At 43.8% G+C, this 15,604-nt stretch overlaps 2 pseudogenes; one reads left to right on the top strand and one right to left on the bottom strand.

Annotated features, from left to right (window-relative positions):
• The first annotated feature begins 4,539 nt into the window (after positions 1–4,539).
• On the top strand, positions 4,540–6,097 carry LOC116644881 (annotated as a pseudogene).
• A 2,309-nt stretch (positions 6,098–8,406) lies between these two features.
• Positions 8,407–9,042, bottom strand: LOC116644882 (annotated as a pseudogene).
• Between the last annotated feature and the right edge of the window lie 6,562 nt (positions 9,043–15,604).

The following is a 15,604-nucleotide window of genomic DNA, read 5'->3' on the forward strand; positions in this document are numbered from 1 at the left end:
ATTTGTTGAGTAAATGAGTAAATAAATAAATAAATAAATAAATAAAGTAGAATAAAGAGATGTGACAATATTTGCATTTCACAATAGCCAAGGATTGTGCAAATCCACAATACAATTGTTTTTATGTTTTATCACTTTCGTAGACTAAATATAACAGACCGTTATAGGAGAAATGCTTAGTTAATGACACAGCATGATACACATTTAAAATATCTGTGGAGTTAAGCAATGATTAAAGCTAATATTTAAAAAATGAAAGTAACTGCTTCTGTTAGAGCAGTGGGATTTCAAGTAGCCTTCTTTAGCCTGTGTACCATTTTGTTTTTAATCAGAGTAATTTATAAATGGGTATGACTCCTGCAGGCAAGCAAAGGCAAACCCGTTAATATATAAGAAAATTGCACAACATGGAAAATTATTTGCCTCTGTCATGAGGAATGTAGATCCAAAGTACGTGTTTATTTTTATTAGACTATTGGGAAGGAGAAGAGAGATTTAGGAAGTAACAAAATCCTGAATCACACGGAGACTTAGTGCCCTGGCGTTGTTTCCAGAAGCCATTCAACAGAGTTGATTGGAAGGCATGGGCAAGGCAGTGCACATAGGAAAACAAAACGTAACTTCCATGATAAACAGCATCAACATACGAGGAGGGCAGAAGGTCAACCTCAAATGGAGGAATATGTCTCGTGAGTGGTCTATTTAATGCTTGACAAACTATAAGTTCCGTCAATGTAAAAGTAAAAGTCATGGTCACCAGTTTGGGGCACGTAGGTTCATCTGCAGATCTGAGCCCGCAAATGTGAACTGCACTGTGCTAAAGGCACTGTGGTGGATTCAAATATGATGCCCCCAACAACATCTGAGTGATGCTCATCTTCACCGATAATTAAGAAATAGAAATAAAAATCGGGGCACCTGGGTGGCTCAGTCGGTTAAGCAGCTGCCTTCAGCTCAGGTCATGATCTCAGGGTCCTGGGATTGAGACCTGATTCGGGCTCCTTAATCAGTGGGGCATCTGCTTCTCCCTCTGCCCCTCCCCCACTCGTGTTCATGCGCTCTTGCTCTCTCAAATAAATAAAATCTTTAAAAATAAATAAATAAAATGGGAGTGAGGTATTTTTCATCAGGTTGGCCAAATTTTTGAATCTGATTATGTCCATTGTTAGAAAATATGAAATTTTAGGGATGCCTGGGTGGCTCAGTTGGTTAAGTGTCTGCCTTCTGCTCAGATCATGATCCCAGGGTCCTGGGATCAAGTCCTGCATCGGGCTCCCTGCTCGGCGGGAAGCCTGCTTCTCCCTCTGCCTGCTGCTCCCCCTGCTTGTGCTCTCTCTCTGTCTCTTTCTCTCTGACAAATAAATAAATAAAATATTCTTAAAAAAAAGGAGGGAAGAAAATATGAACTTTTAGGACATAAACACAGGCATAAAAATTTTTTAAGTTTTCCTAAAATTGATCTTCATTTCTAACTCAAGAGCCACTGTTCTGTTTGGCAGAAACAACTTCAACTTAGTCAGTGAAGGTTAGTATTTGTCGGGTTGTGAGACCCTCAGTCACCCCAGGGCTTTTATCCTCCCCACTGAGGTGGATTCGGAGCAATGGGAGGTGGCGGTGATGCGGGCCAGGGGCGCGCCAGAGAGGGGCGTCCTGCACGGCCTCTTCCCTGCCCGCCTTCCAGACTCATGCATTCTCAGACCCCCGCCCCTGGAGGCTCACGTTATAAAGTTCTCGCTGACATATCCTGCCTTGTCCCATTGTGAGGGTTAATTTTATGTGTCATCTTGACTGGACCATGGGGTGCCCAGATATTTGGCTAAACATTATTTCTGTGAGGGTGGTTCTGGATGAGATTAGCACTTGAATCGGTAGACTGAGTGGAACAGATTGCTGTTCCCAGTGTGGGCAGGCATTATCCCGTCCATTGGAGGCCTGAATAGACTAAAAAGATGGAGGATGGGAGGATTTGCTCTCTAGCAGACTGTTGGGGCCGGATGTCGACCTTCTGCTCTCAGACGCGGACTCACACCATCGGCTCTCTGGATTCCCAGGCCTTTAGACTCAGACTGGAACTACATCACCGGCTCTCCTGAATCTCTAGCTTGCAGATGCCAGACCGCAAGACTTCTCAGTCTCCACAATCTTATGAGCCAATTTTTAAAAAAGATTTTATTTCTTTATTGAGAGAGAGAGAGCATGAGCAGGTGGAGGGGCAGAGGGAGAAGCAGACTCCCCGCTGAGCAGGGAGCCCAATGTGGGGCCCGATCCCAGGACCCTGGGATCATGACCTGAGCCAAAGGCAGCCGCTTAACCAACTGAGCACCCAGGCGCCCTGTGAACCATTTTTTTTTTAAATAATAAATGTCTTTAAATATATCCTATTGATTCTGTTTCTCCAGAGAACCTGACTCACATACCCCTTGTCTAGATAATGAGGACTCTTTGGCTACCTCTGTTCTTCCCAGTGAAAACACGAAACCTTCCTAAGCTCTCTTGCAATGTTCTGGGGCCCCACGAGGCTCCCAGCCTCAGGACCTCTCAGCCCCGACATGCAACTTGCAATTTCGACTCTACTGCTGGTACGTCAAACCGGTGGGAGGGAACGCCGTTGGGTTTAATTTGCCATTTCCCAGAATCCAAAATAGAATCCGGTATGCAGATTCCTGGCTTGAGAAACTACCTAGGACTTTATCAGCTAGGATGCTTTTGTCTGCAAGGAACAGAAGCTCCAACTGAAAATGACTTTCGCAAGAAGAAATGTGTTATCCCATATAACAAAAATATTACAGCAGCAGTTCTCAAAGTGTGGTCTAGTGACCCCTGCAAGTCCCTGAAACCCTTTCAGGGCCTCTGCATGGTCAAAACCATCCATTCCAAGTGCAGGATAGACCAACAGGTTTTAATTGTCCTAAAGCAGAAGTCAGCAGTTATTTACAAAAAGCTTATTTCAAAGAAGGTTCTGTAAAAGTTTTACTGAAATACAACCACACTCATGTGTTTATGTATCATTGTGGCTGTTGTTGAGCTTCACGGGCTGACTTCAGCAGTTGTAACAGAAACTTCAAGGCCTGCAGAGGGGAAAATATTTACTATCTGACCCTTTACAGAAAAAAATGTACTGAGCCCTGTAATAAAGTGTAAGTATTTTTGGAGATCGTTTCAGAGTCCACATTATAACTAACATTTAAGGAATTACAACTCGTTATGTTTTTGGTGTTTACCAAAGAAGAGTACCCACGATTATCTGAACATGAATAAAAAATACTCCCCCCCAGGCGCCTGGGTGGCTCCCTGACTGCCTTCGGCTCAGGTCATGATCCTGGAGTCCCAGGATCGTGTCCCGCGTCGGGCTCCCTGCTCAATGGGGAGTCTGCTTCTCCCTCTGACCCTCCCTCCTCTCATGCTCTCTCTCTCAAATAAATAAATAAATAATCTTAAAAAAAATACTCCTCCCTTTCTCCACTACATATCTGAGTGAGGCCAGATTTGTTTGTTTGATTTTCAACAGAAACAACGGATGAGAACAGATTGAATGCAGAAGCAGTTATGAAAATCCAGTTGAAAAGCCAGTGTGAAAATCACTTATGAAAAGCCAGACATTAAAGGGATTTGCAGAAATGTAGAACAATGCCACTCATATCCCTAAGTTATTTTTTTTGTTTTATAAAACATTAGTTTTTCATAAAAAATGTTAGTTAAGGTAATATGTAATGGGTTTTTGATTCTATCATAGATTAACGATCTATTTAAATTCATAATAATTACACCTTTTTAAATGTTCTCAATTTCAATTAATAATATGGTAAATATTGACGGCAATAAGCCACATACACAATCTTGTTGGGATCTTCAATGATTATTAAGAGTGTCACGGGGCCCTGAGGCTGACAGGTTTGAGAACAGCTAGTTTAGAGCTAGGACAGGTCCAGGACTGGTTACTCCATGTCACTGACTTTACCCCAGACCCAGGTGTTTTCTAGACTGTTATTCTCAATGCGCTGTTGGCCTTTCCCTTACATCAGCTTCCCTCCCGTGGGCTGTGGCAGGCCTCTGTAACATCACATGCTTTCAGAGGCAGAAAAGGCACTACATATTTTTGCCCAACTATTTTTTAAGAGCAAAGAAAACCTCCCTCAGAACCAGAGTACTCTTTTTTTTTTAACCACATAATAACCCGCCCCCTTTCCCCCAAAAAAGCCTCATTAAAAGGAGTGTATGGGAAGTAAATTGATTCCAGACCAACCCTTGTGCCATAAACAATGAGAGCACTGGACAAAATCTATGAAACAACCGTTTTCAGTCCTCGGAACACAGACCCAGGAGGACTGTACCTTCTGGAAAAAAGAGAAACAAATGAGGTGAACCCTACAATCACTTGTGCTTTCTGCTGGAAGAACCTTCTAAACCATGGTACAGAGAGAAGGAATCCAAGCGGAGCCCAGCAGTCTTGCTGAGCTGAGAAAACAGAGATGGATGTTTGGCACACTGAGGGAGGTCGAAGCTGCAAAGCCACGCAAAGAAATTGCCCCATAAACCGGCATGGCGCCTTTGAAGGTTCTGGCTGAAGGCTGGCTTTGGGATGAACAGGTGAGATTCCACAAGGCCAAGCAAAGAACAACCACCAGGGAAAGAGCAACTATTTGGTAATTATCGCTCACATGGGACTGGAGACATTCGAGTTCTGCCCAGCCACATGGAGATATTTCAGTGAGCTACCCAGGATATTCAGTAGAAATCCCAGAAAGGTCCCACCTTAGGACTAGAACTTAAGTAGCACTGAAGGAAAGGTTACTCCAGACCCACCCAACAGAGCTTGGAAACAAGCCTGGGAAAGAGCACGCCGATCTACAAGTGAACTACCTGCAAAAGCAAAGCCCAACACTCTTTACAAAAAGACAACAAAATCCACATGCTTTTTAAAAGTGAAACATTTGCAGTGCCCTAAATTCAATTAGAAGATGCTAGACAAGAAGAGGTAGGAAAATGTGACCCATAATCGGGGAAAATCAAAGCAATAGAAAAAGAGCCAGGAATGACAAATTTTTTTAAATGTCAGTATGAGACAAGGATTTAAAAACAGCTGTTACGAATATATTGAAGGATTTAAGCAGTCGGTGGAGCAGGGCTTGGAGAGGAGGCAGCTCGTTTGGGAGCAGTTCTGCATGAAGCGGGCGGATGGCCCGGGGGGCTGGCAGAGCTGGGGGGGCAGCCGCTGGCCTGTAAGCTGGGCACCGCTGTTTCATCCCTTTGTGCTGCAGGTGCACGTGTCCCTGCCCAGCCTCCCCGTGATACCTCCCACCAGGGCCTCTTTCTGTTCTGCTACCCAGAGCCACGGGGCTACGCCGGCTGTGAGTTTGTAGGAAGCGGCAACCCAAGAAAAAGTTTTACTCATCTGAGCTCCCTTCTGAGAATCCTCCCCCACAGACAGGAAAATCCTGGTGCCTCCAGCTGGGGTCTGGTGCTCCTCTCTGCAGGGCCTGTGGCTATCTGGGCCCCCAAACCTGCCCCAGATGTCACAAGGCACATTACTGCAGTAGGCAGCATCCAAGTCCAGACCGGAGACTGGGACACAAGCAGGCTTGTGCACAGATCATCCGGACAGTAGAGTTCTAGACTGCCACTTCCTTTTCCCAGGATTTGAAACTGGAATGGAAACAGAAGATGGGATTACACCTGAAGTTGTAGAAAAGGATGATGTCACAGAGATTACAGGACGCGTGGGAGAAGCACCTGAAAAAGAATTGGATTCCATAGCGAAACAGGAATCCAGGGAAGATAACATTTTGCAGAAGTTTAAACCCAAAATAGCTTTTGAATCCGGACAAATTCTCAGAAATTGGCAGAGGGATTGTCCTCATCTGGATTCCTGGTGAAAATAGCCCTCAAGAAAAGGATATTCCAGACTGCCCCTGTCGTGCCAAGAGAGTATTTGAATTCCAGGCCATGTCTCAGCGGCTCAGCTACCTCAAGGCAGACACACTGGGCATGCGTGTTGACCAGGCCACCCGACTGGCCTCCCCGGCGCTCAAAGCTATAGACTGGGCATTGGCTACACAGTGCAATTCGTAGGAAGCAAGACGTAACAGATACACCTTAAAGACATCGTTGTAAAACCTTTAAAATGCTGCTAATCTCTTCCACTTTCAAGAATTCCATGTCTTGGACTTTATCCTAAGGAAATAATGATGCCAGAGACACAAGTTCAAAAATGTTGTTTTAGGCATTGCTTACAATGCCTAAATATTAGTGAAACAGCAATTTCCAGTGACAGGGAATTAAATTTTGGTAGATCCACACAGGGCGAGGCTATGCAGTCTTAACAGTACAGACCTGTATGGACACCATGTAAGATATGGATCTAAATTGACACCAAGATACCATTATGAATAGTAGTCATAGTATGATCATATTTTCATAAGAATATTTATACATATTTGTGTACATGGAAATAAATCTGGAAAGATATGCACTAGGTGTAAACTGGTTACCTACAAATGGTAAGACCAAGTGAAATGATCTTTTCACTTATATGTATATGTCTTTCTACAATAAAAATGCATAATGTTTCTAATAAAGGAAAAAGAAGTCTTTGTTTTGTGCTGTTGTTGGGGTGTGTTAGTGTGCATGGTTTTTGAATGGGGGTTGCGATTTCAAGAGAGGAGCAAGAAAACTAAATATTTTCCAAAACCCTTTTCCCATAAAAAGGAAGAATGGATTTTTAGCAATCCAAAGACGTAAAGTGAAATGGTTTACAAAACTGTCAAATTAGGAAAGATTAGCCATGCCAAACATTAGGCGAAGCAAGATAGAACTAGAGTTAGAAGGTGCAAAGCATTTGGATTCCTTTTTCATCGCATTATATCCAAGGGTGAGAGATTTCCAGGGCAGGAGCAGATCTAAAATTCCTGACCCACTCTGTCTCTAAGTGCTTGGCATTAGATATCAGCACCCTACCCTCCTGTCCTTCGCTTGCCTACTTCGTATTCTCCTCACCCTGCGTTGACCGGGTTTTTATTGATTCTGTCCCGACAGCTGGCCTGTAAAATGTCACATAGCACGGATGACGCATGTTCACCCTGGAACATTTTTCATTCCTCAGCAGTCTGTCACCCAGCCCTTCACCAGCTGCTGTGAGGCCAAGACTAATGACTTGGAAGCAGGTCAAAGTCCATGGGCATCTCAAATGGGAAAACCTGCCAGCAAGAGTTGAGACATTTCTCTACACTTAAGAAACTTAAAGTTTATCGGAGAGAGAACCGGAATTTCAATGTAAAATTGTTCAGAACTGAGGGGGTGCGGGAAATCCACCTGGGTGTTCAGAAAAGAATTCCTGAAAGGAGTGGTGGGGAGTCACATCTGGAAGCGGGTAAGTGAGCCGTGAATGTCTATATTAGATTAGATTCTATAGATTGTCCATAGGAAGGGAGGGAGCAGGTGCCAAAGCTCAGAGCCGCTCAGCAGGAGATTGTGGGGACAGGGTTCTAATACTGGGCAGGGCCTGAGGTAGGGTGAGTGGTCGGTGAGAGGATAAGTCGACTTTCAGCAGGTATCAGAAGGGCCATATTAGGGCACTTGCACTTTATATTTGCAGAAACAGAATTGTAAGAAGAGAAATCACAGGGTCAGGTTTCATTTCCAACAATTACTCTTGCCACAGTATGAAGCATGGGTTGGAATTTTTCTTCGTTACGCGGTGCCTCTGACATAGTAGGTGCTCAGGAAATATCTGTCGAATGAAAGATCAGTGAAGAAAGGAAAGAAAAAATTCCTTTTTTATAGACTTAGTGGGTTTGCAGCAAAAAAAAGTAGGTTATGGAAATCTCCAGACCGGTGGGGTGGGGGTGGGGAAATGTGACACGGATGTTACACGCACAATCGGCGGCAGCTTGGCTTTATTTTGTTTTTGGTATGCTAATGTTGCACAGGAAAGATTCATTCTGCCATCTTCAGAGCTAGGATGCGATACAACCCTACGGACGACATTCTAGAGCCTGCTCCTCCCAGGATGGTCTGGCGGCAGCAGCATCCCCAGCATGCTGGTTGGAAATGTAGAATCGCCAGCCCCACCCCACCGACTGAGTCAGAATCTGCATTTTAATGAGTTCCCCCAAGAGGTGAGGAGGCGAAGAGTAGGCAGTTTCACGTTGGAGGTGCCAGTCTGGATGCAGAAGCTCTGTCGTACGGGAGGACTCATCAGGAGAACCTGGCAAGTGAGAAGAGCTAGGAATCCCCATTTTCCCCCATTCTCTGCTTGAGGCTAAAAGTGGGACCTAACAGGAATCTACAGGTTTCTCCCCAAGCCCCAGCAATTCCACATGGTTCAACCTCACACTTGGTTTGTTTTTGTTTTTTGTTTTTTCTTTTGGCGTATGAAAATTTATTACTGTCATGTGTGCACCATCAAACTTATGATCTCGGTCTTTCCTTCTTGCCTTTTATGAGGCCGAAAGAGAGACATTGGCTATTTTGACATCCTTAATGTTTCCAGGAGTGTCACTGACAGCATGACTTTTCCAACCAAATCCAGCAACCAGAACTGGTTCATTTTGCTCAATAAAATTTGAACAACAATCACTGGGTACAAAGGCTGTGGTTTTTTTGTTTGTTTGTTTTTTGGGGTTTTTTTTTGCACTATTGATCAGCTGGACCCTGACATATTTCCTGATGGCAGAATTTGGCTGTTTGGCTTCAACCCCTACTTTTTCCAGCACAATTCCCTTTGCATGGGAAGCACCTCCAAAAGGGTTGGCCTTCACAGCTGTGCCCAAATGGGCTTTCTTGTACTATTTATAATGCCACTTCTGATCTTGACGGTGGCAACGGAGCTTCCTGGCAGTATGAAGACTGCGATACTTAGCCGTCCTGCCAGCACCATAGGCCTGAGCAAGAGAGCTCAACCTCACACTTTGGGAGCTCCCAGAATGAGTCTCATGTGTCCATGACTTCTCCTCGCTCAACTACCCTGTGTGCATGTGTGTGTGCATGCGCATGCGTGCGCGTGGTGTCACCATCCTCCTGCTCTCCGGCCTGAGCACCAGCCATGCCTCCTAAGGACAGACGGGCAGGAGGCTTGCTTAGAAGGGCACTCTGCATCTTGCCAAGTCCCACAGTTTGTAATCAGAATGATGCCTGATTATCACTAGAGTCGCTTGGCGCTCTAGTGGGCAGAACCTTTAGCATAAGAGCTTTTTCATTTATTGTTGGACCTAGGAGCTAAAAGCTAGGGAAACCACTCAGAAGGAACTAGGGACTTAGTGAATGGTTTAAAAATGAGTTAAAACCAGGACATGAAAAGAATCTGGTTATCCATGCCCCTGCGGGGTAGATGTGTTCCCAGGAACCAAGGTCCTCCATCTAATTCCCCATAACTATAGCATAATCAGTTCCAAACTCCAGCCCATGCCACTGGGGATGAACTGAGGGATCTTCCTGAAGGATGTAATTATCATGAACAATCAATAGGCTGTGAGTGGAAGGCCGGATAGCACCAGGAGAAATGGAGTGAAGGTGGGGGGAAGAATACCAGGCCAAGGTCACAGAGCTGAAGGATTTGTTCAAGAAGGTTTAAAGCTCCAAAGAGGAATGCTGACTGATGAAGTGTCTTCATCAGCAGTGGCTCAGGGATCCCTGAGGGAACAAAGGGGAAACTCTGGGCGGTCCCAAGGCCAGAGGTCCCACCTCAGGCCATACCCAGAAGTGAGAGAGAAAGAAGGAAGCCAGTACCTAGGGGGACAGAGAGCTCTGTCCCAGGTCCACTCTGGCCCAAATGACTGAGTCTCTCTGCTCGGTGCCTAACTCAGGCAGAGTTGAAGGAAGACATGGGAGGGGAGCCCGTGGGTTGTGCTGGCTGAGCCAAGCTGCAAGACAGTTGAGTTAGGACAAGAATCTTGTGGCTCGGAGGCGCCTGGGTGGCTCAGTCAGTTAACCATCTGACTCTTAATTTCAGCTCAGTTCATGTTCTCAGGGTCCTGGGATGGAGCCCCACATCAGGCTCTGCACTCAGCATGGAGTCTGTTGGAGATTCTCTCTCTCCCTCTCTCTGCCCCTCCCTGTGCTCTCTCTCTCTCTCTAGAAAAAAGGATCTTGTAGCTTGGAAGTCCTTTGCTTCCAAGCTTTAGAGTTTCTAGTTTCTAATTTCTTCAATGAAGTTTCTAAGCTCATCTTATGGAACTATCATGCAAAGGGACTCCCCACCTGGCAAAGAATTGGGGGGTGTCAGTGAACCCGTAGATTGCAGGAGCAGCGGTGATCTGGCAGTGACTTGCCTGAAGGCCTGGGCAGGGAAGCTGGCATAGGGACAGTGGGGTCCTCAGAAGGGCCAGGGTGAGGAGCAGCTGGGAAGGCTGCTAGTCCCCTCCCTCCTGGACTTGGAATTCTCTTCCTCTTCCTCTTTTAGTCAACAGCTTCAGGGTGTGTTTATCCTTAGCAGGCTCCCCTTTCTGGAAGGTCATTACTGGGGCTCACAGAGAGAAGGCCTTCTTTGGCGCACATCCTCCTTTCTCCCACCTCCTGCCTAGCCTCGCAGGTTACTTCTGAGCTTCTGGTTCTGTAGGAAGCCATGGCATCACAGACCAGGAAAATACTGCAAAAAATAACCACATTTTCTACATTTTTAAAGAAATTTCTAGTTGAAACCTTGCATAATTGAATACAGGACTCAACACTTAAAAAAAAAAAAAACACCATTCTTAGGAATAGAAGGGAGACACACACATTGGTACTGTATAATGAAGATCGGCCCACAAAGACTGCTCTGGGTGAAAGCTGGGTAGATGGCAGCCTGCCCTCCTTCTGTGCCAGTACACACATCCACCCATTGGCTTTATGAGCAGATCCAAACAAAGGGACTTGATTGTGTGAAATGCCAGCCTGGCTCCTTCGCCAGCCAGCACGTCTCCCCAGGTGATGGGGTGGTGCAGGGCTGGGGGTGCACGTCACAGGTCAGGAGAGCAGGACTGCTCAGTCCGGGGCTCCTCTTCCAGCAGAAGAAGGCAAAGCTGTAATCTGCTGAGTCTCCCATGAAGAGAACAAGATAAGATCTCCACCAAGCAGCAACCATCCTGTCTTCCTCCTAGAGAACTGTCAACATTGCCAGGGAAGAGGAAAACAGATAAAAGGAAGAGGAGGCCAGGCTGACGGCAAGGAGAAGCTTGCAGCTCTGTAGAGGAGATAGCACTAATTATCTCGCCTCGGGTTCTTTAATAACATAGCTTGGCTATTTCAAAAGCTGCTGTTTAAATCAGTCCACCCTCCTACAAGAACCCTGATTCCTATTATTAGGTGGATCACATTAGACTTTCGAGTTTGGGGGGATGTAAATGTTGCTTCTTTATGAAAATTGCCCTGGTTTCAAACCAATAAGAATTTGTTGATGTCATCTCTGTGTTTCCATAGCACCTATTTTTTTTTTTTTTTTTTAGTTTCAAAGGTAGAATTTAGTGATTCATCAGTTGCATATAACACCCAGTGCTCATCACAACAAGTGCCCTCCTTAATGTCCATCACCCAGTTACCCCATCCCCTACCTACCTCCCTCCAGCAACCCTCAGTTTGTTTCCTAGAGTTAAACATCTCTTATGGTTTGCCTCCTTCTCTGTTTTCATCTTATTTTATTTTTCATTCCCTTCCCCTACGTTTATCTGTTTGGTTTCCTAAATTCCACATATGAGTGAGATCATATGGTATTTGTCTTTCTCTGACTTATTTCGCTTAGCATAATACCCTCTAGTCCCAACCACATCATTGCAAATGGCAAGATTTCATCCTTTTTGATGGTTGAGTAGTATTCCATTATGTGTGTGTATGTGTGTGTGTGTATATATATATGTGTGTATATATATATATATATATATCACATCTTCTTTATCCATTCATCTGTCGATGGACATCCGGGCTCTTTCCCTATCTTGGCTATTGTGGACACTGCTCCTATTCCCTAGCATCTTCACAGCAGTGACTGCAGCCTGGCTGTACTTAATTGTGCATATATTTGCCTTCCCGACTAACTTGGAAACTTCCTGAAGGCTAGAGTTTGTTTATTCATATTTGTGATTTTTAGCACAGCATTGTGCATAGTGGGTATCTAATAAACATTTGTTGAAGTAAATGGGTGATGAAATAGAGACATGACAGTCAGAACTACAAGACTTTAGAAATGACTGGATACTGGGAGATTTGGAAGATCGTGGAGGTGGGACCATAGGTTTGACTCTCCCTTGACCATCTGCCCCTACTAGCCCCCATCAAAAAACAGACCAAGAAGCTAAGTAAATGAACTCCCAAATGGAAAAAATCAAAGTTCCCTTTCAGAACAAGCCTTACAGTGATATCCTCCATGATATGGAGGATAGGATTAATAGCAGCAAAGGAAAAAGCAGAATCCCAGTAAAAATGAAGGAGGGAGCATTAAAGATCTCTAACGTAGGGTGGTTTCTGAAAACAACAGAAGGGGGAACTATAGAGCCACGCAGCTCTTAAAGCTATCCTGGCCTTTCTCTTACTCCTAAAACCACAATAAAACTCGTTTCACTTAAACATGGGCAACAGAAAAGGATCATGACCAAATCCATTCAAAATTACTAATAATATCAAGAAGAATTAGGAGCAGAATAATGTCTCTGCAGATGATGAGAGTATGCTAGAAAGACAACAGATACAAACTGGTGAAAACTATAACCTAAAATTTCAAATTAGCTAAAAAAAGAAGAAAAAGTCAAGCAAAGGATCACAAATATGGAAGAAAAAAATACATTAAAATTAGAAAAACTCTGAAATGAGATTCTTGGAGAAAAGAAATACTTGTAAATAAGGGAAAGAAATGAGAAAAAGGATGAAGAAAAAAATTATAAATGAAATCCAAATTAAAAGGAATAAGGAACAAATAAACAGGACAGACACTAAGAGAATTGGTAGATAGAAGGAAAGAAGACACATTTTAATCAAAAGAAAATGAAGAGAGGAATTCTACTTCTGGCTGCGATGGAGCAGGAAGAGTTGGATTTATTTTCCTGATTGCAATAACTAAAAAAAGTAGGCATAATATATGAAACAATGGTTCTCAGGACATTGGACAACTGGCAGCGCATGACAGCGACCCCTGAGGAAAGGGAAACACATGAAGTTAGCTTGTGATTGTCCCAACAGATTTGGAGGCTGCAGTGCAGGGGTGGGGGGGCACCCAAACAGAGCTTGGTGGGTGCACTGAGTTGAGCAGAGAGAAAGCAGAATTCAGAGCACCCAAGTCAGGGGGAGCTACCAGGCAGAACACAGACGTGGGAGGAACTTCACCGAAAGAGCTCTGGAGATCTGCAGAGAGGCCCTCTCTAGTCTTGAGCTGAGAACTGATACGAATGTGCAAAATTAGAAATTACTCAAGAATAGGGAGGGAACAACTGGAAAGCAGCAGACCAAACAATTCCTTGAGCTCACACCGGGCTAGGAATGATTTGTGTTCCTGTTGACTGGAATGGAAATGCCTCAAGGGCATTGTCTCAATAGTGGGGTTAAATTATCCCGAGACCAAAGAGTTCTCTGGACCTGCCCTAGTAAAGCTTAAAAGCAAGCTTTGAAAAGATCCAACCGATTCCAAGTAATGTCATTGTATGCCAGGATGAAGTCCAACTACATTTAAAGGACTACAACATATCCAGCACTCAACAGCATAAAACTCACAATGTCTGCCATCCAGTCAAAAGTTACAAAGAAGCAGGAAAATATGGCCCATAACCATGAAGAAAACCACTCATACAAATAGACTAGAAAACACAAAGATGATGAAGACAAGGCCCATAAAGCAGCTGGTATAAACATGTGCCCCTCGTTCAAGAAAAGAGAGGAGAGCGTGGACACAAAGAGAGAAATGGGCTCCATCCCAGGACCCCGGGATCATGACCTGAGCAGAAGTCAGATGCTTAACCGACTGAGTCACCCGGGCGCCCCGAGAAATGGAAAATTTTTAAAAGACAAAAATAGAACTAGAAATTAAAAATATAATATCTGAGATGAAAAATACTTGTATGAAATTAGCAGCAGATTAAACACTGCAGAAAAGATCAGTGAATGGAAGTCACAGCCGTCAAGACTGAAGCAAAGAGAGAAAAGTCTGAACAAAAGATGAACAGATCTGGGGCACCTGAATGGCACAGTTGGTTAAACATCAGACTCTTGGTTTTGGCTCAGGTCCTGATCTCAGCGTTATGAGATTGAGCCCCACCTTGGGCTCCACCCTCAGTGAGGAGTCCGCTTGAGACTCTCTCTCCCTCTGCCTCTCCTGCTCCTGCTCTCTTTCTCCAAAATAAATCAATAAACCTTAAAAAAAAATGAACAGATCATCAATAGACTATGAGACTATGTCAAGAACTCTAAAATACATGTCACTAGAATCCCAAAATAAAGTGGGGGATGGAAGAATATTTGAAGAAATTATGGTGGAAAATTATATGATTTTGATGAAATCTATAAGCTCACAGATTCAGGAAGTTCAATGAATCCCGAGCAGAATAAAATTCCAAGTAGGATAGGAAACCATACCAAGGCACATCATATTAAATATGTTCAATGATGACAGATGGTAGTAACTACCAGTTAAGTGGTGAGCATTGCATAATATATAGAAGTGTTGAATCACTATGTTGTGCACCTGAAACTAATATAACATTGTATATCAATTATCCTTAAATAATAAATTTTTTTTTAAAAAAGGAAAAAGGAGGGGCGCCTGGGTGGCTCAGTCAGTTAAGTGTCTGCCTTCGGCTCAAGTCATGGTCCCAAGGTCTTGGGATCGAGCCCCATGTCGGGCTCCCTGCTCAGCGGGGAACCTGCTTCTCCCTCTCCCACTGCCACTCCCCCTGCTTGTGCTCTCTTGCTCTCTCTGTCAAATAAATAAATAAAATCTTAAAAAAAAAATATAAAATATTTTAAAAAAGAAAAAAGGATCTTCTTGATAAAAGCAGCTAGATATAAAAATAGATCATTACATACAGGGAAACAAAGTTGAAAATTACTAGTGACTAGTCATACAGCACAACCTGGAGACAATAGAATGGCATCTTTAAAGTGCTGGCAGAAAACAAGTCGTCTCTGTAAAAGTCTATACCTAGCAAAAATATCTATCAAAAATAAGGCAGAATAAAGACTTTTTCAGCCAGAGAAAAGCTGAGACTCATGCCCCAGATCAGCGCTACAAAAAATGTTAAAGGAAGTTTTTCAGGTAGAAGGAAATGTGATCCACCCAAACAGATGAAGAGACGCGAGTTGTATATATGTGGATAAATATGTTTTTTTCCCCCCTTAGGAAGCATGCTGCTGTAAGAATCTCACCCTGTGCATGAAGTGAGATGGTATTATTTGACGGTAGATGATAGCAAGTTAAAGATTTATATTAGAAACCCCGGAGTAACCATTAAAAACATACACACAACTAAGCCAATAGTGGAGATAAACATGGAATAAAAAACCCCACTCATAATAGAGAACCAATGAACAATAGCCAAAATTGAAGTTGAAACTGTTAGGACGGAAACTGACATTGCCTGGCTCCTAGAACTGGGCTCTTGGTATATCAAAAATGCAAGGAATGTGCTGCACGAGGCATCAGAGTAAAGAA

The sequence above is a fragment of the Phoca vitulina genome, unplaced genomic scaffold (assembly GCF_004348235.1).
Source record: "Phoca vitulina isolate PV1807 unplaced genomic scaffold, GSC_HSeal_1.0 scaffold31, whole genome shotgun sequence".
Lineage (NCBI taxonomy): Eukaryota > Metazoa > Chordata > Mammalia > Carnivora > Phocidae > Phoca > Phoca vitulina.